Source organism: Choloepus didactylus, chromosome 3 (genome assembly GCF_015220235.1).
Source record: "Choloepus didactylus isolate mChoDid1 chromosome 3, mChoDid1.pri, whole genome shotgun sequence".
NCBI lineage: Eukaryota > Metazoa > Chordata > Mammalia > Pilosa > Megalonychidae > Choloepus > Choloepus didactylus.
Window position 1 is genome coordinate 221,814,843 of NC_051309.1, and position 27,299 is coordinate 221,842,141.

At 43.8% G+C, this 27,299-nt stretch overlaps 1 long non-coding RNA gene across 1 annotated transcript; it reads right to left on the minus strand.

Annotated features, from left to right (window-relative positions):
• On the minus strand, window positions 1–27,299 carry LOC119529009. The gene is made up of 3 exons (XR_005215803.1): window positions 27,170–27,299; window positions 11,557–11,667; window positions 1–253 (listed from the first exon to the last, which is right to left on the minus strand). It is a non-coding gene; the product is annotated as an uncharacterized LOC119529009 (long non-coding RNA).

A 27,299-nucleotide genomic window follows, 5' to 3' on the forward strand; every position in this document is an offset into this window, starting at 1 on the left:
CTCCTGCTCCCCACACACGTGCGCATGTGCACACACACACACACACACACACACACACACACACACACAAAGGGAAAAGGCGGAGGGACGCCCCTCGCACAGTCTTCAGCTCCCATTAGTGCGTCTCTGATCTTCAGCAGATTAATTAGGAAGTTTGTCAGGAACCAGCCGTGAACTCCAGCCGCTCCTCTGTGGGAGTGGTAACGGTGCCAGCGAAATCCGAGCTGCAGGAATTCCTCTACCCACGCGGCTCCTATGATTAATGATAGAAAGGGATTTAAAAAAAAGAGAGAGAGGGAGAGAGGTCAACAGCTGAGTGCAAAGCAAGTTGCTAGACAGGGAGTAATTAAGATACTTGGGTAAATATGATTAATAAGTTCAAACTGGCAGGGTATGCAGTAAACAAGGACTAACCAGATGGTCCCCTGTCCTCTGACAAGGCTTGGCACTTGGAAACAAGGGGGGACGGTGGGAGAGATGAAGGAGGAAGAGAGGGGAGGGAGGTTTGAAAGGCATGATTGAAACTTGACCTTCTTCAGCTGACCCCATCTGGAGGGGAAGGTTGGATCCCTGGGGAGGGACTAGAAGCGGGATCTGGCTTTGAGACCCCACCAATCCTCTTATCTCAGATACCAGACAAATTGTGGGTGTAAAAAGATTCTCACTCAGACATGGGACCACACTTAAAAACTGCTCCCACCCTCCTCTCTCTCTCCTCTGCCTCCCTCTTTCTCTCTCTCTCTCTCTCTCTCTCTCTCTCTCTCTCTCTCTCTCTCTCTCTCTCTCTCTATTTGGCTGCTCACAACAAGTTGCAGACAAGACATATAGTACACAGGTTAGTGTTACTTATCAGACCAGAAAGGAAACCAGAAAACAAATTCTAACTCAAAAGGGGCCTAAGACAAAAAAAAAAAAAAAAAAAAAAAATGTCTTCTGTAACAGCCCATTCAGCCAGGGAATGAGCAGCTCCATTTAGCAGAGGGATATGTCATGGACTCCCATTTCTCAGCTCATTATCTGCTAAAAAATATGCTTCCTTCAAGTCCTAAACAGTGCTTTGGAGAAAGCCTCCTTCTCTGTGTGCTACAAGGAGACAGTCTCATGCTTCCAGAGAGGAAATGGAGAAAGAGCCGTGGTAGCTGTCCCCAAAGATCCTAGTTAATAGTAAATATCTGCATGCTCTAGAAGAGAAGATTTGGAAGATTTGCCCTTAAATAGCAGGAAGGTGCCAAGACATTTCCATCAGCAAGTGTAGGCAGCTATGTTATGGCCAAGCCAAAGACAAGACATCAGTGGGGAGACAAAATAAATATATGATTATTCCCTTCTCTAAAGGAGCCCACAGTCTGGAGTCCTGTACTCATTTCTTGGAGCTTCTGTAATAAATTACAACAAATTTGGTGGCATAAAACAACAGAAATTTATTCTCTAACAGTTCTAGAGGCCAGAAGTCCAAAATGGGTATCAATGAGCCAAGATAAAGGTATTAGCAGAGCCGTGCTCCCTCTGGAGGCTTTAGAGGAGAATCTATTCCTTGCTTCTTCTGGATTCTGGTTGCTGCCAGCATTCCATGGCTTGTGGCCCCATCACTGCAATCTTCAAGGCCAGCACCTTCCAATCTGTCTCTGCTCCATCTGCACATCGCCGTCTCAGTATGCATAAAACCTCCCTCCATTTTCCTCTTATAAGGCTACATGAGATTGTATTAGGGTCCACCTGGATAACCCAGGACAATCTCTATCTCAAGCTCCTTAACTTAATCACTCCTGCAAGCACCCTATTTTTTTTTTCTTTTCGTCATGGATTCCAAGGATTAAGTCCAACATGGATATCTTCTGGGGACCACTTTTCAGCCTACCACAATTCCCATAAGCTTTTCTTTTTATAATGACTTTTCTCAGTTGGCCTCTGTGAAGCCTGCCTAGTCTCTGCCCACATCTTACAGATAAGGAAACCGAGACACACACATGGCAAAGTGTATTTCTCCAAAGCAAGTCAAAAGTCAGGCTTAGAGGAGGACTCATTGGATTGGTTACTTAATCAAAAAACTTAAACAAAAAACTACCATGATTCTCATTTCAATAGAGGAAGATACCTTAGTCATAAAGTAAGAAGGATGACTCTCAGAACAAAGCACAGTCCTCCAAAAAATACTATTGGCAACCTCACACTGGCATATGCTCCATGCTGTTCTTTCTTTCATGGTGCCCAAGGCTGTGACAATTCATTAAGAACCTGCTGTTGAAAACACCCTTCTCTGGAGCAGAGGCCCATTTTTAGCAGATGACCTATGTAGTCTTCTCCAAGATGAGAAGTCCACAGATGCTACCACACAGAGACTCAAGGAGGTCACGGAGGAGAAGAGAGAGGATGACGACACACAACAGCAATGTAGCATGGGCTGTAGTAAGTTTATAGAGAGAATACAAACACAGATCTCATTTGTGTTCCCCCGGAAACAGACCCTGAAGGAAAGAGAGGTTTAGTCGGTACAATTGGGAAGATGCCGTGTTATCTTCTTGTCCCATCAGAAACATTCTCAAGCTCCACAGGCAGGTGGGACGCTGACCAGTTCAGACTTGAGGGTCAACCAGATGATGGAAACCCACTGACAGGGCACCCAGCCTCCCCTATGACTTCTGGCAATCCCTAGACCTTTCTCTCAATTGCAGGGCTCAGCAAACACCCCCAGAATATTTCTAACAAGGCGGTTGTAAAGATACTTGACACATAAGGAATATGATACTCTGCCTAGCGAACCACTTCCTGGGCTGGCTCTTTTCCTCTTTCAGGCTGAAAATAAAGTGAAGTAATTATAGACCCAAAAATGAAGAAGAAGAAGAAGGAGGAGGAGGAGGAGGTGGAGGAGGAGGAGAAGAAGAAGAAGGCGGCAAAATCACGGTCTCTAATATTGTGCTAGACACATTCTACAGAGAACATTCACCAGCCCCTGCACAAGTCATTCCCCCCTCATTGCCTTGCTTAACACTTTTCCCAGGCAGGGTGAGAACTGCTGCTCCAAAGCCCCAAACTAGACAGTGTGAGTACACGTAAGAGTAGTTCAGCAGACACCTAATTTATCCCCATAATGACACAGCAAATATGTCCTCCTTTTTTTCTCTGGAATATTAATGCTTTGCAGGATGGGATTTTGTTTTCAGTTTCTCCTTTACTTTCCTCCCAATTTCTCATTTGTAACAAGAGAATCAGGATGAAGGAGATGAGATCAGATGCTATACCATATCAAGACCAGTGCAACTGCACAAAATTCAAAATGCAAACTCAAAGTCTCTTGAAGAGTGACCAGAATGGGCTGCTCCTGTCATCTGGCTACATGAGACTCTGGGCAAGCCTATTGCCATGTACAGACATCAAAGGGACCCAGCACACAGCGGGCAGTGTGGCCAACGTGGCCTGGCTGATCACTTCATTCCTTGGTGCAAGAAGAGGGCTTAGGCCCCACCAGCTCCACGAAAACTAAAAAATTTAAAAATTAGGAAAATGAGTATATGAGAATCAACTAAATAAAAGTATAAGCACTGAACATGTGCCAGGAACTAAGTACTAGGGAGCAGAGAGGGACAAGGCATAGTTTCTATTCTTGTATTAGTTAGGGTTCTCCAGAGAAACTGAACCAACAGGAGATATGTGTGTGTGTGTTTAATGTATATATATATATGAAGAGATTATAATATATGAGATTTATTTAAGAAATTGGCTCACATGATTATGGGTACTGGTAAGTCTGAAATCTGTAAGGGAGGCTGGTAGTCTGAAAATTCCAGGAAGAGTTGATGTTGAAGTCTTGAATCCAAAATCTGTCAGGGAAAGAAGCAGGCTGGAAATTCGACGAAGAGTAGATCTCTTCTTGCTCTGGAAACCTTAGTTATTTGCTCTTGGAATCAAGAGGTTATAGTCAAATGGTTGACTTTGCATAGGCACTCAATTGTCTCCAATGTATCCCACCAAATGTTTTGGTTGTGAGCTGGGAGCACAGATCCAGTTTGATGTTAAAAATGACTGTTACCTTGTCAATGGATCTTCTGAGGTGAATAGCTGCAAGATACGTTGGATGGATTCCATCCATCAGCCTTAAACTGATTGAATGAGGTCCTCTCACATTATGGAGGGTCATTTCCTTTAGTTAAAGTCAACTGATTGTAGATGCTAATCCCACCAACAAAATACCTCCACAGCAACATCTAGGCTAGTGTTTGACCAAACAGATGGACCTCATAACCTGGCCAAGCTGACATATAAAATTAACCAGTGCATTCCTGAAAGAGATCACAGAGGTAGAGGAGATGACGACAACATACATATGCAATGTAACATGGGCTGTAATAAGTTTACAGAGAGGATACAAACACAAACCACTTCACTTTTTGTTCCCCCAGAAGCAGACCCTGAAGCAAGGATTCAAGTACAAATGAATTATTTGGAGGGTGAATGGAGAAAACCCTGGAGAGGAGAAGTGAGACAGAGAAGGGAAGGAATCCACCAAAGGCTGCACAGGCATACCTTGTTTTATTGTACTTCACTTTATTGCACTTCACAGATGTTGTGTTTTTTATAAATTGAAGGTTTGTGGCAACCCTGTTTCAAGCAAGTCTATAGGAGCCATTTTTCCAATAGCATGCACTCACTTCTTGCCTCTGTGTCACATTTTAATCAAGGTTTGTACTTCTTTTTTAGACATAATGCTATTGAACACTTACTAGTCTACAATATAGTGTAAATATAACTTTTATATGCACTGGGAAGCCAAAAAATTCATATGACTCGTTTTCTTGAGATATTTGCTTTATTGTAGTAGTCTGGAGCCAAATCTGCAGCTTAACTCCACTCTGGAGACCTAACTCAGTGAAGAGCACATGCCTCAGAGATACCCTGCCCAAGGGGTCGGGGAGCTGGTGCATTTATCTACCAATTCCTGACAGTCATTGATAGAGGGCTACTCTGAGGAAATAATTCCCTGATGCGTCTACCCTCCCTGTGCAGGAGTAGATTGGTGACCAGAGAAAGCCCTCAGAAAAAGTACTGCAGACACTGGCCATTGGAAGTCTGGATGGCTTGTTCAAAAAACAGAAAATGCCAACGGCATTGGATGGGGTGCTCAGACACCTGCTACAGACCCATGCATCCAAGCCTAAAGTGGAAAACGAAGTCAGGGAAGACTACAAAAGGAGAGTTGGCTTTTAATTTTGACTTTGGAAGATGGCCATGTAGCACTACAAGGTGGAAATGGGCAGAGGGGGCAAGGAGAAACCGCATTCATTCCAAAGGGACGGAAAAGCAAGAACAAAGAAACAGAACCTAGGAAGTTTTTTGGCTTGTTCCAGCAACCCTGGGTAATGTAGGGTTTCTGGGTGTTGCATGGACAGAACATCAAGAAAGGCAGCTGGAGAGGCAGACTGGGGCCAGATTGGGAAAAGCCTCATGCATTATGCCAAGGAGCTTGGCATTTCCCACAGACAAATGGGGAGCCCTTAGTGGCTTTTAAATAAGGGAATGGCATGGACACAGACAAAGGCTTGATGAAATCCCTAGCCCCATGGTAGTCAAAGCATACTATTCAATCTTCTAGTGAGTACTGACAGAGCTGTATATGCTCTCCACAGTGCAGGGCACAGTAAAAAAATTGATGTCAACCCAAGGCTTGAGTATACTGGGTTACCACACAGGCTTTGTAGCACTGATGAAACTAACTCTTTGTAAAGCAAACAGCTGAGAGAAGCAATTAAATGAACGAAAGTAAAATGAATTTGCTAAGGTGATGGTGTGTTTCTGTAGGACCTACTGTGCCTGGGAAACAATATGCTCCTGTTTCAAGGCAGCCTGGAGCTGTCCTCATGGGACTATCTGCAACCAGGGTGTGCTTCTTTGGTCCACAGCCACAGCCACCTGGGAGGGCAGAAGAGATGGCATCAGCATCCACCTCCCTGGATGCTGAGCCTCCCCTAATTTGCAGAGGGGCAGTGGGGGCAAGGAGGAGGGCAGTGTCAGAAGGACAAGAGATGCCCTATCATTGGTTCAAAGAAGCCTGTCCTGTACTTTCATATATCATCTTAACCACTTGAGTGAAGGAAAGCAAAAAAGAATTGAAGCCTTGCATGTTGCTGAGTTATGCCTGTTTTCATTCATGCCAGCCTGGCTTCAGAGCTTGGGGATGTGCTGTTTAGATTTAATTCAATGTGCTCCATTATAGAGTCAGCTGCCCAGTGCATGATTCAGGATAATACCCTCAGGACTACTCCACAAAATTTTAGGAGACACTTACCAATTTCATAATAGAAATCAGAAAAGGAAGTTGTTCTAGATGAGTTTGGACCCTGCAGGCTTCCCTACGAAGGCATTCTGGGAAGCAGACTTTTAAGATGGCCTCTAGTGCTCCACACCTCCTGGTATGCATGCCCATGAAAAATCTCTTCCCCTAGAAGAGACTCATTGGACCTAGTGAGTCTTCTAATGAATAGAATGCAGCCAACAGTGGTGGGATGTAACTTCTGAGATTGGCTACAAAATACTATGTCTTGCCTTGCTCTCATTTGCTCTTTCCAGCTCATTCCAGGGAAGGCAACTACTATGTCAGAGCTACCCTACAGAGGAGCTCAGGTGGCACGGAACTGAAGGTGGCATCCAGCTAATAGCCTCTAAGGAACTGAGGCCCCCAAACAACAGAATCCCGCCAACAACTATCTAATGAATTTGAAAGTAGATCCAGTTGAGCCTCAAGACGACCACAGTCCCAGCCAACACCTTGATGGTAGCTGTGGGAGAAACCAGGAAACAGAGTTACAGCCTATCAAAGCCAGGATTCCAGACCCACAGGAGCTGTGAGAGCATGTATTGGTTTGTTTTAAGCTTTGGGGTTATTTGTTACACAGCATAGATAACTAATACAGGCTTCTTAGTGAAGGAGACAATGAAGAGGAGACACACTCAGAAATTTCAAGCCAAGGGAAAGCAGGAAGGTTTGCTTCTGGTATTACATGTCTTGGGCAGGGGTGGACCTTCTCCACAGAAACCCAAGCTTCTATAGAATTTTTAAGCAGAGGCAAAAGACACCCACTCCTTAAAGTACTCTCACTCTTTGGTCTGTTCACTTATGCTGAAATTCCAAATTAGTCTTTTCTTTGTCTAAAATATCTTTCTCCCCTATTAAAATATACTAAACTTGGATTCAGAAAACACAAAGCCAGGTCCCAGATCCATCACTTACTTTATGATGTGTGTGATCTTTGTTGTGTGATTTAAGCCCACCTCAAACTATATTTGTGGGAAAAAAATGAATTTTGTAAAGCTACGTTTCTACGCATACATTTTATCTTACAATAGGAGTAAATAATGCCTGACTTCTATAACTCCTGGAATTGTTGTGATGATTAAATGAAGTAATATGGATGAAAGTGCTTTTAGAACTAGAAATGGCTATCTACATGCAAGCAAACTTCTTAAGTCCTCTTTTGTGAGCTCTCCCACAGGGGATGCTCTTTTAACTCTCATTAGACTGTTATGCTTTAGTAAGTAAGGCCCTTTCTTGGAAGCAGTTTTCAGGGAGGGGGATGAAGTGGAGGAAAGCAAAATCACCTGGAAGATGGGGTGGGGGAGAGAGAACAGAGAGCCTGGAGTCCCCACTTCACCGTTTTTCAAAGATTCAGTCCCAAGAAGAGTGACTTTGGAGTTTGACTGCTGACTTCCCAGAGGCCTCTCTGGGGCCTTGCCCTGGATTTGCAATAGTCTAGAGTGTGGCCCTTCTGTGTTTTTCCATTTGGCTGTCATTTCTTGAGCATCAACAATATGCACAATCTGATTTAATCTTCATTACAAGTTATGAGGTCTGTACTGCTATTACCCCTTTTACAGATGTGGAAACCAACGGTTAGAGAACTTGAGCAACTTGCAGGGTCAGCCAGCAATTAAGTAACTGAGCAGGGATCCAAAGCCATGTTAATCCAGAGTGCCAAGCCATGTTCTGGAAAATGAGTTTTCTTGTACTGTCTGTCCTGCATCTTCCAGAAGAGTGATTTCTCCCCCTTCTCCTTCTTTGTTTCTATCTTCCTATAAAACATGCTGTGACACTTCACACAAAGTGCCACGTACACAAATCAATTGTAATCAGCTGCACTTCTCTCCTGATGTTAAAAGACTCGTAAAGGAAAGCGCTTTTGTTCCAAACACCCTTTTCCGACACTAAATCAAACTTTCCACAGTTGGTGGAATTTCTGCACAAATTGAGCTGGGTCCTCGCGAGACCAAGGTTTACCAGCATAAATTTCAGGTTTGGAGGAGGTCATCTAGTTGTATTCATAGAAAGAGTTGATCTGTTGGCTGAATTTTCTGGGGATGGTTGCACCTTCTGGACTTCCAATTCAGGTCAGAAGGCCACTTTGCAACTCACTTTCTAGTTTGGGACTTGGAGGCTGACACAGGCAACATGATATGTGGATATGTGTGTGGTCAGAGGTCTAACAGCAAGAGCTGCTCACTTCCCATCTCACCCCACCACACCTCTCCCAGCACCCCAGGGAAATCTCAATCAGAATTGCCATCTTTGATGGAAACATCCAGGCTTCCTAATAAGCAATCCCATAGGAATAATGGTTCTCACGGAATAGGCATCAAACCCATTTAATCAAATGTGCTCCTTTGATACTTTTTAGGCATGCCGCAATGTGGAGGAACTATACAGCTCCAGGACTGCAGGGTAACTGGCCAGGTGATTCTGAGCACACCACATAAGCCCCCATTGCCTCAGTTTCCCCTATTTATATCAACCTCTGAATCAGTTTCCTCATTTATACAATGGGGGTCCCTATGCATTCTCTATTTCATAGAACAGAAACAAAGCTACGTGAAAGAAGCTTCAGAAACACGTATCCTTTCCTTTTAACTATCCCTACAAGGTCAGGGAGATTTTCCTTTTACACCTTCTGCCCATCCAACAAATTTTCCTATCACCAAGCCTGACAATTTTGTGGCGGGGGATCACATGCCATGACCAGATTTGCATTTGGAATACATGCTGCCAACTAACTTCTGTTTCAACAAGAACATAAATGAGGCAAGGGTAGATATAATGCAATCAAAAGGAAGACACTCAATATGATTTACGTTTTGTTATATGCAGCAGTTTTGTGTTTTATTTAAAGATGAAGATGGATGATGCCACCAAGAAAGGAAAACCGTTAAGGAATGCAAAAAATGGCATATATTCAACATCTATTGATTTTAGCACCTTGATTCTCCAAAGAGAACATGGCCGTCACCAAAAAGCCGTCTCCTGGCTCAGTGTCCAGCTCTGTAGAAGACGCTCTCATTGTGCCAGGTGTTTCGGTGTGGGCCCAATCTATCTGGAGGTAGATAGGTTATGAAGTCAGCAGTGACTGCAACATGCCTGGGAACACAGCAGCCAAGCACTTGGTTTGGCCTGCAGAGGGTTTGGGACTTCACTTACAAGGTGAAGAGAAACCTTTGAAGGTATGCAGTTTCACCAGGTAGAGAAGGTGACAGCAGACAACGGAGAGGAGTCAGCCAGAGCAAAAGGACAGTGCTCGGAGCATTCAGGGAATGGTGGACAGCCTGTGTGGCTGCAGCAGGGACTCCCCACTCTCTCGCCAAGGCTTCTGGAGATTTCTTGCCCAGACAGCGTTTAGAAGGAGAGCTCAGGCAGTGATGTAGAGGGCTGTCCGAGGGCTGTTCTAGATCCCTTGGTAGTGGTCTAGGAGAGGATGGGTGAATTGCTGCTCTGAGGCCCAGGGCAGAGGGGAAGGATTGGCTGGGTTCCAGGGAACCTTCAAAACAGAAGCTTTGCTTATCACAGGTGAGACATTATACCTTAATTTCAGGTGTCCCTGAGCACTAAATATTGACTGAGCCTGAATCTTTATTGCCTCCAAAATGCAAGTTTTGTAAAATTCAATGGCACCATCATTAGTCAATGTCTATTATCTGCTGACTGGATCCAAAGGAATCAGAGGAGTTTCATTAAGCCAACAAGACTGGAATGAACAATGGACATGTAAATAGATCCCTTTTTAATGAATTTATTGACTAATCTTCCCATACATCTGTCTTTATCCACTTTATCCAAGCTTGCCCATATCATGGAAAGTTCCACAACACAGAAAGTTTTAAAATGTACTCCATCAACCAGCCATGGGTCCACACAAAACCAAACAAGAGGCCAGACTGATTAGGATGGAACGATTTCTTAAAAGTCTCTTTTGCTGTTTGTCATGGCGTTGGGTAGAGAGTAATAAAATTATTCCCTTCATCATTCAAGGAATTAAAACAAAGAGCTGGTTATCGTCTTGAAAAATGCTCCACAAGGATCCCAGTTTCTCCTGGGACACAAACATGGCTCTCAGCACACGTGGGGAGGAGGCAGTCAAGATCAAGGGCAAAATTGCCACTCATTGGCACAGCCCATATTTTTCCAATATAAAAGCAAATGGAGAATCCATAAATAAATTGACCATACAAAAGTGTCCCTTTGTATTACCGCTTCACCCTTCTGAGGAGAAGGGGAAAAAAAAGGTCTCATTCCATGGCCCTTGAATAAAAATATCATTTCTTCTGGGTAATTTTGTAGTACCAACAGCAGTCCATATCTATTTAAAATACACACATAGCACCACATCCAGACCCCCTTGCACGAATGATTCAGTAACTAGCATCAGCTCGACTGCAGAAGCAGCTGCCACATAATTACAACCTCTCGTCACACGTGTGGGGAAACAAGTTGTGGCGTTTGGGAAAGGTCTGCAAAAATAGGTGTCAGACCTTAACTAATAGTGATTGTCCTTCCATTCTACTGTAATTTACATTTAATTCACACATTTCATTTCCATTTAAAATATGATTACAGTGTTTTGAAGCACATCTCACCTGTCCCCTTGAATTACAGGAAAATGAAAATAACAGGGGACAGCAGGCACTGGGAAGGCTGCTGGAGCCCTTGGCTTTAGGGTCGCCAACACACACTCCTTCTCGGGGGTAGAGGGGGAAAGTCAAGAGAACTGGGGGGCACAGAGAAGAGGGGATCGGAATGGGGGGAAGGGGCATAAAGAGTGAGAGGATGTGAGGGGTGGATGATGAGGGGCAACAGATAGAGAAGGGAGTGGAGATTCCATCTTCTGAGGCCTCCAGAATGCTTGGTGTATAAATTCATTATTTTCTGGCAGAGGGCCCACCTTTAATTTCCTTCGTTGCAGGTTCATGACCTAATCCTAAATACATGCAGCAGGAAGCAGGTGCCTGTTATTTCTGAGGTCTGGTTTGCTCTACTCTGGAGGCAGTAGAAAGAGAAGGGTGAAGGGGAGGCAAAGACTTCGGTGCAGGGACTCAGAGAGACTAGAGGGCCTGCTGGATGCACACCACCCCCCAAAACACTCCCCCTCCCCAACTCCATCCTGCAACCAGAGCTTCCATAGCTGTCAGCAGCAAGGGAAACGTGTCCCCGAGGGCTCCCTGTGAGAAGAACAAGTTATACAGCAATGTTCTTGAGGACTTCAGTGGCTAAGCTCCTCCAGGTGTGGCAGGAGCTGGGCTCACCTTGGAATGAATTCCAGTCAATGGCCTCTGGACTCACAGCAAGATGTCGGTGCCCTCTCAGAGGCAGAGGCAAGAGCCCTCGTTTATTCATGATGATCTTCAGGCGCTGTGCTAAAAACGTTGGGAAAGACAATGCACTCATCAGTTGACCCAACAAACATCTACAGAGCACCTACTCTATAATAAGTACCCTGCTGGATGCAATGATCTCAAACCTATACTCTTCTAAAACTCCCCACGCCCTACACCTCCTTCTTAACTCACCTCTGATTTCCCAGAGAATATAGAAGCCAACAGAGAGGAATTCCCTTATGCTGCTGTGACTAAACATACAAACCTACTTTTGCCACCCCCACCCCCCACCCATCCTCCTTCCCTTCCAATACAACAGAATCTGTCTTCCCTGAAGCCAATCCTTGCAGTTGGGTTTTGCATATCACACTGTCCCACCTTGCCATTTTGCTTAACCTCTCTCTTTGAACTGGGTCTTTCCCAATAGCTTTAAAACATGCACAAGTCTCTCCAGTTCAAAAAAAATATTTTGAACCCTCACCTCTTTGCTCTCTTGACATTCAAAGGAAACTTCTCAAAATAATTTTCTCTACAATGACAGAAACAGCTGGTTGCCCAAAAACTGCCATACCCTCTTCCCATTGTATAGAGATAGTGGCTGTCCAGGAAGAGAGTATATTTCTAGCCTCCCTGTGTTTATATAATTGGTTCCACCAATAGAATATGAGCGTAAGTGATGTGTGGCTTCTAGGCAAAGGCTTTAAGAAGTAGCCTTCTCGGTGCTGCTTCTCCTCTGACCAATTGGATGTAGACAACTGCAACGTGAGGTCCCACAAAGGATGGAGGATGGTTCCCTGTATCATATCATGAAGGAAAGCTGCACACTGCCAGGAACACCCAAAAATGTAATTGTTGGGAAAGCAATGCATTAACTTCTATTTTGTGAAGTCACTGATATCTTGGTATTTATTTGTTGCAACAGATAGCATTGCTTTAACCAATAAACTCACCTATGACTCATTCCTCAATCCACTGAAAATGGGATCTCTATAAAACCACCAGTGGGCTCCAGGTTATTTAGTTCAATGGATAATTTTTAGCCTAAATTTTACCTGACCCCTCAGCACTATTCCACATAGTTGCACACTGCTCCCTTCTTAAAAAGCATTCCTTCCTTGGTTTCTATGACTTAACACTCTTCCAAACTTCTGCCTTTCTGTCTGGCTACTCCTCTGTTTCCTTCAAAGGCTTAGGTTCCTCTACTGAATCTCAGAACTCTAAAAATTTGACTTCTGCTTCTCATCATGTCGACTTAACTGGAGCTGGAGTTTCCCACCTGCCATAAACATCTAGAAAACTGGACAAATTATATGAAAAACTATTTTCTGGTATTTGAAAATAGGCATCTCAAAACTACAATTCTTGAGAGAACATATTGCCCCAACTTATGCCAGAAGGTAACTTCTGGATTACTTTACAAGAAAGGAAAATACTAGCAGAGCACAGGGGTTTCACTAAGTTGACAAGCCAAAGCTCAAAGTTGGGGAATCTAAGGTGATTTGACTTTGCTGGGCAGAATACAAGTGAAGAGGGTGCTATACAGAGAAAGAGGTACAGAAATTCACATATGGTTCCCCTTGAATCTTTGGCTGACTGCTAAACTGTGCATACACAGAATGTTACTTCATAAGGCATGCAAAGAATAAGACCTTGTTGGACACTCAGAGCACTCAGTAAAGATTCCAAAAGGTCACACCAAATAAGTACAACTACAGTAGAATCAGAGTGAAAATTACTCTAAATCCAACCTTGCAAAGCTTAAAATCAAATATTAATAATCAAGTTAATCCAAAAGGAATTTAACTGCAAGCCAAAACAAACTTCAACACTCTATATAGGAAAACAACAAAGTCCAGAGACTTGACCACATTATGTTCTTGAATATATGTGGTCATATATTCCATGTCCAGCATCCAGTCAAGAATTACTACACATAATAAGAACATTCAGGATAAAAGTTAGGCAATTAGAATAGATATAGAAATAACAGAGATGATGCAGCCAGCTAACAAAAACTTTGAAATAGCTCTTATAAATATTCACAAGATTTTAAAGAAAGCCTGAACTCAAAGAGGATTAAATGGAATACAAAAAGAACCCAAAGTAACATGTCAAGATGAAGAAAATGAAAATTTTCATTGCAGATTAGACATCAGATTAGTCCCCACAGAAGAAAAGATCAGTGAACTTGAAAAATAGTAATAGAAATTATCCAAACTAAATGACAGAGAGGGAAAAAAGAATGAAAAATAGTGAACACAGCTCAAAGAGCCAGTGAACAATATCAAGCAGTCAGAATATAGAGTCCCAAAAAGAGAATAAATAAGGACCAAATATTTTTCCAAATTTGATGAAAACTATGAAACCCAAAGAACTCAAAGCAGAATAAACACAAAGAAAACAACACCAAGGTGCATCATAATCTAATTGATCAAAAACCAGTGATAAAGAATAATCTTAAAAGCATTCACACACATTACACTCAAGGATAATATATAAGGATATTATGGCATGTGTTCGTTTCCTAGTGCTGCCTTAACAAATTACCACAAGTTGGGTGGCTTGAAACAACGGAAATTTATTCTCTTATGTTTCTGGAGACCAGAAGTTCAAAATCAAGGTGTCAGAAGGGTTGATGCATTCTGGAGGATAAGGAGGAGAATCTATTCCATACCTTTCTCCTAGCTTCTGGTGACTGCCAACAATCCTTGGCACTCCTTGGCTTATAGCTTCAAAACTACAATTGCAGCCTCTGTCTTCCTGTGGCCGGCTCACTTGTGTTTCTCTTCTCTGTCTGTGTCTTCTCCTCTTCTTACGTGTACACTTGTCATTGGATTTAGGGCTCACCCAGTTAATCCAGAATGATCTCATCTCAAGATCCTTCATTACATCTGCAAAGACCCTTCTTCCAAATAAGTTCACAATAAAGGTAGTTTGTTTTTGTTTGTTGTGTTTTTCTTTGAGGGGGGAGGAGCTACAATTCAACCCAGTACACTGAAAATTTCTTATTAGAAACAATGCAAGCCAGAGAACAATGGAATAAGAATTTTTATGTGCTGGCAGAAAAATAGCTCTCAACCTAAAATTCTATATCTAGAAAAACTAGAATTCAAAAACAAAGGCTATCTCACACAAAAGCTGAGATAATTCATTTCCAGAACTTCACTACAAGATATGTAAAATCAGGTGAAAATTCAGATATATGCAAAATAAGGAAGAGGCACAAATACCCAATATGATTTATGAAATGAGGGACATCACTACAGATCCTACAGACATTAGAAGGATAATAGAATATTCTAAGCAACTTTATGTCAACAATTTGTCAACCCAGATGAAATGTTAAAATTTACTGAGAAACATTTACTTAAACTAGTAAGTAAATCTAGCAAGGTCACAGGATATAAGGTCAACATACAAAAATCTACTGTATTTTTCATGATAGCAAGGAACAATTTGAAAATGAAATTTTTAAAGTACCATTTACAGCAGCACACAATATTTAGAAATATTTAGGGATAAATTTAACAATGTTTATGTAAGACCTCTATGCTTAAAACTACAAAATATTGCTGAAATAAATTAAAGAAAATCTGTATCAATAGAGAAATATAAAATGTTCATGTATTGGGAGACTCGATCTTATTGAGATGTCAATTCTTGCCCAAATTGCTCTCCAGGTGCAAGGCAATCCCAAACAAAATAAAAGGAGACTTTTCTTATAGAAACTGACAAGCTTATTTTTAAATGTATATGAAAATTTAAAGGACCTGGAATACCCAAAACAAGTTTTTTAAAAAGAAAACATTTGGAAGACTTCCATTACCTGATTTTAAGACTTATTATAAAGCTATGGTAATCAAAATAGCATGATTTCTAAAACTGATTTACACATAGATCAGTAGTTCTGAACAGAATGTGGAAATCAACCCATTCATATATGTTCAATTTTTGATACAGATGACAATATAATTCAATGGAGAAAAGGATAGTCTTTTCTGCTGGCACAACTAACTACCCATAATTTTTTAATGAGCCTCAACCCTTACCTCACATCATTCACAAACATGAACGCAGCCTGTCATAAACCTAAATGTAAAAGCTGAAACTATAAGTTTCCAAGAGAAAATCTTAATAGACAAAGATTTCTTAATCAATTAGAATTCATCGAAATTGTGTTTGTGTTCTTAGACAGACACCATTTAAAAAGTAAAGAAATGAAAAAGTAGCCTTGGATTGGCAGAAAATTTTATATATATATATATATATATATATATATATATATATATATATATGCAAAGGAATAGTATGCAGAAAATATATAGAACTGCTAAAACTCAATAATAAAAGAGACAAAAGTCCCAATGAAATAAGAGACTAAATAGTTGACCACATACTTCATAGAAGATGTTTAACATTATTAGTCATCAGAGCAATGAATCCTAAAACCTAAAATCTTAAAATCTAAAATTAAAAAGACTAACAATATCAAGTATCAGTAACGATATGTAACAGTTGGAACTCTCACATATTGCTGATGAGTGTGGTAAGTGATGCAACCACTTTGAAAAATTGTTGGCAGTTTTTTGTAAAGTTTACATTTTACCCTAGGCCTCAGAAATTTCACTCCTAGGCATTTATCAAGAAGAATGAAAGCATATGTCCACACAAAGACTTATCCATGACTATTCATAGAAGCTTTTTTCATAATAACAAAGCCTGGAAAAAGCTCAAATATCCTTCAGTGGGTGAATGGTTAAACAATCTGTGCCATATCCATACAATGGAATACTCAGCAATAAATGAACAGAATTCTGATACACGCAACAGCATGGATGACTCTAAAAAACATTTTAGAGTGAAAAAAAACCAGATGCAAAAGGGCACGTGCTGTAGGAAACCATTTATATGAAATTCTAGAACAAACAAAACTAATCCCTAATAAGAGAAAGTAGATCAGTGATTACTTCCCCACCCAGTATGGGAAAGGAGCATGGGTTGACTCCAAATTGAGCAAAGAGAACTTTGGGGGTGATAGAAATGTTCTATATCTTGATTGTGATGGTGGCCACATGGGAGTATACATTTGTCAAATTTCAACAAGTAATACACCTAAAATGGGTGAATTTGATTGTATGTAAAGTACATTATACCTCAAGAAAATTGATTTTTAAAAATACACAATTAAAATTTCATTTTTTTTTTAATCATTAAAGCTTTCTTAGTATTTTCAGCATAAAGACCAAAATCTTTTACATGATCCGTATAATCCCACATGGTCTTGTCCACATCTACTGCTCCATCCTATCTCACCTCCCAGCACTTGCCCCTCTCTGTACCCAGGATGCTGGCTTTCTTTCCATCCTGGAAAAGTCATGATTTCTCCAAAGGCCAGACGTTGTTTTAAAAACCTGGATTAAACATATCCTTGATTCTTGATGGCCCTCAGAGCCTCCCAAACAGCTTTTCCCACATTCTCTTTTACTACCTCTAATAAAATGTCCACCTCTAATAAAATGTCCAGAGTAAGTCTTTTGAAATGTAAATATAAATTTGATGATGTCACCATATCACCCCACTAAATCCCAAATCCTGTGAGATCCTGCTCTACCCTATATCACACCCACCAATCTCTCTCTGCATTCCAGGCACACAGCTTTCTTTCCAGTCTCTGGGGAAAAAAAATCATCTCTCCAAGACTAGATTTTTTTTTATAATCTCAGAGAACAGAATTGGTCAATCATAATCTTTACTTAATGAACCACTGTCATCATTGTTCACACATGGCCCAGTTTATTTATTTATTCATTTATGTTTGTAAATATTTTTTATAATGTAGTAAACATTCACAAACCCACTGACCAAAACACAAGCTAGGATCTTGACAACAATCTCCATCGAATCAGGCGGTCATCTCGCATCTCATTCTTCTGGTTCCCAACCGTCATTCTGAGTCTTGGGTTCATCATTCCCTTGCATTACTGTATACAGAGTTTATTACATATATGTGTAGTCCTGAAAATAATTTTCTGTTGTCTTTAACTTTATAACAATGGTCTCATACTGTATGTATTATTCAGGGACTCACTTTTTTTAACTTAACATTGTGTTAGTAAGGTTCATCCATAATGACACATCGTGGTAGTTCATCTATTTTGACACTGTATAATATTCCCTTTCATTAATACACCATACCTCATCCACTTCCCTATTGGTCACTAATCATATCATTTCTTTTTTTCTGTTATGAACAATCCTGCTATGAATATTCACATCCAGGATCCTTTGTGCATTCTTGAAATGTATTCTAAGGTAAATGAACATCTAGCTTTAGAAAATAATGTCAAGCTAATTTCCAAAATAGCTGCACCTGTTCATGCTCCCACCAGCAATGGTTAGGAGATCCTGGAGTCAGCATTGTCGATCCACTGAATGTAAAATGGTGTCTCACTGTGATTTCTGATTTGCATTTCCCTGAACTCTAATTACAATGAGCATCTCTATGTGCTCTTATTGGCCAAATATATTTTTTTCCCTATGAAATGCCTGGTCGTGTCTTTGGCACATTTTTCTATGAGGTTATTTGTGCTGTTCTAATTGACTTGGAAGAGTCCTTTAAATGTTTCTAACCCTTTGTTGTTTATGTGGCTTAGGATTTGGCATATGCTACCCGCCTACCTGGAACACTTTTTCTTCTCTAAATGCTTATCAAGCCTTTGGATCTTGGGTCAATTATCACTTCCACTGGGAAACCTTCTCTGGCTTCCCTGATTCAATCAAATCCCACTAATTCACACTGTCATAGGACTGGGTGCTACTCTTTCTTAGCATTTCCACAGTTCTAATGTTTTCATGTACTTTCGTGGTTCTTGATTCACTGTACACTCCATGAGGACAAAGATGCATCCATTTTTTGCTTATAGTTTAACCGTTGTGTAATAGGTCCTCAAAAACTATTTTTAGATGAACAAATGAATGCCCACATTTGCACATGTGTTCTCTCACACCTGCTCAAAATGCAGTTCTCGTAAAGTAATTTAACTCTCCCTCCTCCCCCACCTTTCATTCACTATCTTTATTCATAGCTCTTCTTCTCTCGTCCCTTCTCTCTTCCCTATTTCCTACATCATTACCAGACTAAAGGAAGGGACTTAGCTTCCACATGTCTAACGAAATTTTCACTCCATGGGAGGAAAAAGTAAGATGAAAAAGAACCAGATTTGAAAGGTATAAAAGATAACCCAGAGGGCCGGTATTATGAACAGTGACTTCCCCACCTAGTCATCAGTTTGCAGGGAAACTAGGAGAGCAGAGGCCGCGCTCATTGATTCTGTATCTTATTAACTCATGGCAAGAAGGCCCATCACACAGAAAGCATTTGGTTTTATGCTCCAGTGGTATGGAGCCAAAACTCGTTTTTGGAGAATGATCGTGAACAGCAAGTGGGCTCCGGGAAGGGGAGGGGCAGGTGCCCCACGCACCTGTTGCACTGGTTCATTAGAGGCAGAATTGCTCCTTTCCAGAGCGACATTTGGAACACTGACACTGTTCCTCCAGACAGCTCCTGGGCAGCCCTGCCTTCCAGACAGGCCTTTTGGAGCCCCTCAGGCCCCTCCTCTGCCTTCAGATCAGCCTGAAACATGGCTGTAAACACAGAGGCTTCTAAGTTAGCCTTTCCTTAGAATCTGTTGGGCTCTTTTTCATTTTAATCCAGAAAGAAGGAAGAATGGCAGGGAAGATCTTCTTGCATCCCTTTCCCATGGGGACCACTCTGGAGGACTGGCCCTGGTTGCTGCAGCCAGGTCCACAGAGAGTAACTCTCCCACCATGATGGGGTAGAGCAAGCCTCGGTGCCACTTTCCTCCTTCTCTTTCCTTGGCCATTTTGAAGTATAATTTCCCCCTTTAGGACGATGTACTTGGGTTTGGGTTCTTTTTGCTTTGTTTATCCCATACTCATTACAGCAAGAAGGATGCACCTGTTCACAGGCCCATTAGACACAAAATTGCTTCCCTCCTGAGCAGAGGCGTGTAGCAAAGCTGGCCTTGGCACTCCACCCACGCTGCAGTGGAGGAGAGCGAGCGGTGCCGAGGAGACCAAGATGCAACCTCGAGCCATAACGCAAGGTGTCCGGGGTTTGGGAGCAGTGCCGGGAAGGAGGCCGGGGCTTAGAGGCAGGAGTAGCTCGCCCCAAATCACACTGCCAATCCGTCACAAAGCTGGAGCTGCAATCACTGGAGCCAGGTCTGTCTGGCTCCAAGTCTGTGTCCTCCCCCGACCTTTTTAGATCCTGGAGCAACCAACTCTCCACCGTGGGGGAAGGGGAGGAGAGCCTCGAGAGCAAGTCAGATGTCTGCTCCCCCACAGGCGACAGGCTTGCTTTGTACCCTATCTTCACACGAAAGAGCCCTACAGAGGGCTGAGTGTGGCCACATGGGGTGGAGGGCAAGTCTAGAGAGTGAAGGGACCTTTGAACTTCCTCCAGTAGTAAGTTCCCACTTGGTCCACCTGGTTCCCATATCACCAACTCTCCCTCGTGCTATAAATCCCAAAGTCATTCTGATTCAGGGTGAAGAGGACGGAATCAAATGCCACCAGCTGCAGCTTCATCCATCCCAGATGCCCCAGGTAGGGGTGAGGAGGGGGCTGCTGGACAACCGTGCAGTCTTTTGTTTGGAGCATCAGAGCCACAGCTAAACACAGAAGCCACCCCCAGGCCCCGGTGACTGACTTGTCATTTGCTGCCTCTTATGCAGGTGTTCGTATTTTAGCTGGAGGAACCCAGGCATGGAAATCGCTGTCCCCGTGCCCATATATTATCAGTATTTTTTAACATGTCGCTTTCCAAGCAGGTAATGCATTTGCAGAGACAGTGATCTTTCATGGAGAGATTACGATGATTTGTGTTCTCTGTCTAAATTCCAGCATAAATTTCAGAGCCAGTGAGGTATTGGCTGGTGGCGAGAGCTGCGTTCTGAGGTATGGCAAGCTATCTGTCCTGATTAGGGAAAGGCTTTGAAATTTTTCCCTGTGCTTCATCTTTTTTTTTTTTTTTTTCTTTTTCCTCAAATCACTCTTCCAGCAGGTCACTTTGCAACTGGGCTCAGGCCTCAGATATGTTTGCAGGACTGATTCAAAGCAAAAAGTTTTCACAAATCAGCTGCCAGAACTAGTGTCTCTGCTGAAATCAGCAGTGGAGATGGGGTTCACGTCGTCTCACCCTGCTGGGCTGTGGTTGGTTCATTAGTAAGTTGGAAAGTGTAATCCCTACTTCACAGTGTTAATGGGAGGATTAGATAAGATCGGACAATTCCTCCCATGGTACCCTGCAGGAGAAATCCGTGTAGTTGTCCCCACTGAAGTCCCAGAGGTGCACCCACAGCTTTGGTCTCGATTGAGCCAGCCTGTCCATCCTCCCAAGGGCTGCTCTGAAATTCCCCCAAGTGCCTCTAAACACAATGACTATGAAGCCATTTTTCCCTGTCATTGAAAGCACAACCATTTGAGGTGTAACTTTAAAGATGCCTCAAAGTCAGACCAAGAGTGGGGGGCTTCCACCTCCAAAGTAACAATGCCTCCCCTGGGTATCACAATAAGGCTTCATTTTCAGTCCCATCTCGGTCACTGCCTGCAGTGCCTCAACCCACAGGTGGAAAAATTGAGGCAGTGGGGAAAGGGGTGGGGGCAGGGGAGTGGCAGGGACATCCTCGAGGTCCCACAGATGGTACTGGGCAGGAGAACGAGGTCTGGAGCCGAGCCCTGTGGCTCCTGGCCCTCTCTGTGTGGTGACTCTGCACTGTCACCTTGGAAAGGCAGCCACCGCCTCCAGGAACAGGTGCCAGAGCGGGTAGAACGGTTTCCATATTGAATGCATCAGAGTCTCCAGCTGCCACAACAAGGACATGCCTGCGTGCTTGCCACCTCTCGGCCTGAGCACAGTCGGGCCTCAGTGAGGACGGTCCACACACCCACTCATGACAGGAAACTGTTCTGACCCAGGGAGCCTCCCCTGATGCCGGGCCTTACTGAACCATCTCCCCATGTCCTTGTTTTGGTTCCATTCTGTTGAACAGAAGACTCTTCACACCCAGCCCTTTCCATTGCAGAGACTCCAACGGGCCAACAGGTACAAGAGAACAACTGTGCCACTCAGGCAAATGCAGGTGACACCAACAAGTCCGAGAGGCATGGCCGTGAAATCCCACAGTGAACCGTGGCCCTCTTGATGTACTTGTGGGGAAGGAAGATGCAGATGAGAAAGGAAAGTGACACCTCAGCTACCGAACAGTTGTGCCCAGAAATGCCTCTGGGATCGGGCCACCTGGAGCCAGGAACTATAGGCAGCTTCGTTTCCAATCCAGAAATACGCATTCACCTGGACATCCACAGTGGTGGTTTCTGCTCTCTTCCCAAGGTCCCAAAGTTCCCCAAAGTTTTTTTATTCACCAGAGTATTGTTTGGGGGAAGGTAAGTATTTATTTTTAATGGGATTTCAGTGGGTCAAATAGAAAGAAGCCTAGTGAATGGGGAGACGACCCAGTTTCAAAACCAGTTCTGCCACTGCCCCAGCCTGAAACTGGCTGAGCCTCTTAATATCATAGTAAAGATGTTCCTCTCAGAACGTCCAGGTTCCTCCCAGACATTGAGAAGCTGCCTGACATGATTTTTAAAAGCTTGGGTTTTAGGGTCAGTCAGGGCTTGGTCCAAATCACTCACTAGATCTGTGACTTTGACCCCATTGCTTAGTTTTCCTAAGCTGATTGCCCCAGCCATAAAAACCAAGATAAAATGAGCCACCTCTCAGGGTTGTTGTGACAAGGAAATTAGATAGCAAATGTAAGTGCCTATTCCATCACTTGGCATTCAATTTATTTTCTTACCTCCTTGGAAGCCTTAGTACAAGAGGAAGAGGAGAAGGGGATGCAGGTAATGATTGGAAGCCCACTCATGGGATTCACATACCCTAATGCCACCACCTCCACCAGCCATCAGGCTCACTCTCCATATGACACAGCCCCAGTGTGCTGGTTTGGATTTGTTATGTCCCCCACAAAAGTCGTGATCTTTTAACCCAATCTTGTTGGATGGAACCTCTTGATTGTTTGCATGGAGATGGACTCACCCAACTGTGGGTGATAACTTTGATTAAATTATCTCCATGGAGGTGTGGACCCCGCCCACCCAGGGTGGGTCTTCACTGGTTCACTGGAGTATTTAAGAGAGCTCCAGAGTCAACACAGATGCTTGCTGGAGCTTCGAGATGCTTGGAGTTGCAGACAGAAGGATGTTTGGAGATGCTAAGCTGAGACATGAAGCCCAGAGTTTGCCCTGGAGAAGCTAAGAGAAGACCCCCAGATGCTTAGAAAGAAATGTCATGGGAGAAAGAAGCAAGGACACACAGGAGCCAAGAGAGAGGAGCTAAGACAGAAGCCCAGGGACATTTTCAAGGAAGCCATTTTGAAACACAATCTGGGAGCAAAGGACCAGTATATGCCAGCCACGTGCCTTCCAGCTGACAGAAGTGTTCCAGACGCCATTGACTGTTCTTCAGTGAAAGTATCCTCTTGTTGATGCCTTAGTTTGGACACTTTTGTGGCCTTAGAGCTGTAAATTTGTAACCAAATAAACCCCCTTTATAAAAGCCAATCCATTTCTGGTATTTTGGTAATGGAAGCTCTAGCAAACCGGAACACCTGGTCTCCCCATTTTTTCTCCTTCCTTCTGCTGCTGTTGGCCAGCAGAGTCCCCCACAATAGCAATTAAAATCCCTAGAAGCACCCCACAGCCAGAAATAATGAGGTGCAAAGAAGCACCTCTTGGGCTGCAACAAGACAGCACCATGCTCCCTCCAGGGTTGGTTTTGGCCAGTGACAGAACATCCTTTCCACAGCTGCATGGATTCACAACTCAGCCCTCCTCGGCCTTCAACTCATGGAAGCAGGCCCATGTTCTCTAAATGCAACTTGTCTTCTTAAGCAGGACTGGATGAGAGCCCAGGGTGGGGGAAGAGATTGGAGAGTGGGAGCAGAGAAAGGTCACTGGAATGGAAAAGGGTTATGACTTGTGCTGCAATTGATTCCAAAGTACCAGCCAAGAAAAATTTTTAAACAGCTGGGTTCCAAGGCCTGGTAAGAATCCCGGCTTCAGAAATGTTTGATGATTGAATAAGTGAACGCTCAGCTCCCAAACCGTTTCCAGGTCTTCTCGCATTTGGAATCACTGTCTCGTGCCTCTTTTTTACTGTAGTTGTTTGTACCTCGATTGGCATGCCAAAACCAGCTAGATAATAATTCATTCTATTCTCCAGTAAACTGATTATAAGTACCTTGAGCACAGGGACTGGCTCATTTGAAATTCACAGAGAAATTACTCAACAAATGTTTGCTATTTTGATTAAAGATATATCCCCCCCCTCCCCCCTGCCGCCCAGCACCGCCACTGAGCCCACACAGGTTTCCAAGTTCCCGGGGGTCTTGAATGCAGAGTAAGTCATGCTTGAAGCACTCCTACAAAAGGGAATTGGTTCTATTTTCCAGAGGGAAACCCAAAGTCACAGTGCTCCAGAGCCGCCAATTCCATATAGGAAAAGATTTTATTGTGTAATGATTGAGTACTTGATCTCAAACACATGTCACCCAAAAGGTCTCGCAAAGAAATTTAACCACAGAAATGTCACTACCCCGAGCTAGGAGGGGGCTCAGAGTTGGCTCCATTGTCCAACCTACTTTTTGCACGTAGGAAACATGTTAAGAGCAACCACAATCCAACTTTTTATTTTTCTTGATCATTCAAACACAGCAGAGCCCAGAGTGTGACACTTGGAAGCTTGTAAAAGATTAAAAAACAAAAAAATGGGCTCAGAGAATTTCAGGTTTGAGAGGGACCCTAAAGTTCACATCAAGCCTTTTTCCTTTTGCTGCCACCTTACACCCTCTGTCATCAGAAGAGAAAGCACCGGAAATCGATCTCCACCATCTTTTCACATAAACACTAATTTCAATAAAATTGTTCAGCAGAGACTGACTACTGGCGAGCACAGTCGCAAGAGTATGTTTGGACCATGTCACACATCACTTCTTATCTAATGCCACGAGCACACATAGGAAAGTGGGAGAGCCACCACCCATCCCCAAACCACCCTTCTTTGGCTAAAGCTCCAAATGGGGATCTGGCCTGGCTTGGCTGCAGAGAAGTTCTCAGGAAAAAGAAAAAATTACCCAAGTGTTGCTATAAAACGGCAGTGAAATAAGCACCCAGCTGTCATGTTCCTCCTCTACTCCATCCGCGTGGAGTAGAGGAGGGGGACGCTTTGATGGGGATCTGACCAAGAAGGGGAGGGGGTGCTGGAGGGATGAGAAGGGGACACTCAGTAAACAGTATTATTAACCCATAGGCTGGCGATAAATCAGGCCAGGAAGGTGACCTCAGCGGGCTGGAGTAATCCTGCACGTCAGGATGAATTTATGAGGCCAATTTTATTGGCCTGCATGACCCAGGCTCCCTGGAGACGGCTCGGTAACAAATCCAATCCACTTCATTTACGAGCTGGGTACAGCGTCAGCCATGGGGCCTGCCGAGTCACCCTGACCTCCCTCTCCCAGTGGGTGCCCAGGGGCGAGGCCCTCAGGCCAGCGGCGGCCCAGGAGCTGTCCCCTTGCAGACGGCTAGTCCTGGGCTCTGCCCTAGAGCCCTCCCTCCACTCTGACCCTCTGTCTCCTCCTCGCAGAATGAGACTGTGGGACTATTGGTGTTAGAGGCATTGGGAGAAGCAGGAGGTTTAGCAGGAGGTCCCGACTACTACATACTGGTAGTTTCCAACCCAGTCTTCAGATGGATGAAAAGCACCCCCTCCCACCTCCAGTGTTCTCAGTTGACACCTACTGGCAGGTCCTTCTCTGCAGATAGACATCCCAAGTGATGTGATACCTGTGAAGGGGTCCCTTCTCCCTCCATTTCCCTACTCAGAGAGCAGAAAAGATGAAACTCCTGCGACTGGCAGCTAGAGGGACCTCAGGGCTAGCCAGGAGCCAGCCCTTCAAGGGGAGGGGGTGGGAGCCGGGAGACGCCCTCGAACAGGGGGTCCTACAGTGTATCTGGCTTCACCTGCTCTCTGTCGGCTCCCAGAGTCGGGCGGAAGGCATTTTAAGTCTATTTGACTGTCCCTGTCATCGTAAGGTTTACGGATGGTTAATTTATTCTTTATAGCACAGTCATTGATGGCTGTTAAATCACAAATGAGAGCCAATAAAGGGTGAATTGCAGCTGAAATTACACTGTTTATATGACAGCAGAGTGCCGGCTAAAAGATTCATATGCTGCTGATGAAGTATGTTATAAATTTTAATTACCATAGTTTGTACAAATGACATGTTTGAAATGCTATTGAGTAATGTGACCCTGATAATGAAACTATAAAATAAATCATTAACTTTCTGAATGAGCTTTTTTATGTCAGTGCTGCACAGAGTAAACTTTTCAGTTTAGTCCAGATCAGCCCTTTTTTATACCCCCAGACTCTGCCCCTGGCCTAACTTGCTTGTGTCTACACAGGCTGGGGACAGGGTTACAGAAAGGCCAGGTAAGTCTGGAGGAGCTGTCAGAGCTGAGAGGCTCCTCTACACCCCACCAGACATGGCACAGGGGCTCGGGGAAGGACAGTGGGCCAGGAGCTCTGGATATGCACCTTAAATAGACCCCTTAAGGTTTCCCCACTGTGGGAAGGAAGGACCCTTTCTTGAACCCACAGGCCTTCAAGAGACCCCCACCCCTGGCAGCTGGGCGCTGAGGCTGACGTCACCCCACAGAGCCATCTGCAGGGAGAATCAGGCTGCAGAGCAGGTGAGAGCATCACCAGGAAACTGGGCCAATTTTCCTGGCCCACAGCCCAGCTAAGAGTCCAGAACAGAAACACGGGGCAGATACTGGGAGGTTTTCCCCTCTGTTCAGGTGTCCCCAGTTGCATGTCCTGGCTCGTCGTATTTATGAATCTTCCCCTCACGACAACCCCAAGGCTGTCACTCAGTTAAACACATTTTACAGAAAAGAACCTGAAGCTCCAGGAAAAACCTAACAGAAGGAACCCCACCAAAGGTCATTTGGAGCCGACCCCTGTTCCGGGAGTCATTTGGTCCAAGCTCTCTGCAGCGGACAGGCCCCTCTTAGCCCTGCAGGGCGGGAAATGCAGTGGGTAAATTTGGCAAAACTGTGGGTTCATAGGATTCTAGCCTGTCAAGAGGCCTTGGTCACCCTTCACCCTCAAAACTCTCAACTTGGGGAAAGGAGGGAGATGTGGAGAGGAGACACAGAGAAAGAGGAGTAACTCCCAGGGGCGAGACATACGTAAATCTCAGAAGAAAATGTAGTTTGCAAAAGTCCCTGGTGATTCTTATACACTCACTCTCAGGCATATGTAGCCCAGCCCTCTCACTTTCTATGGGACAAAATGACAGCTCAGTGGGACAGTTATAACCCATGCAACCAAGGCTAAGAGGGCAAAAGAGATCTCATTCTGCATTCAGTATAGCACAGAGTCACGGCTTACCCCAAGGCCAGCTCTCACTGCACTTGGCTTTGGATGGACAGAATCACTTCACTGCTGGGATAAATCCAGCCAGTATCCTCTCCATCCTCCTTCTTGAGAAAGAGCACCAGGATGCACTGCCCTCTGCGGA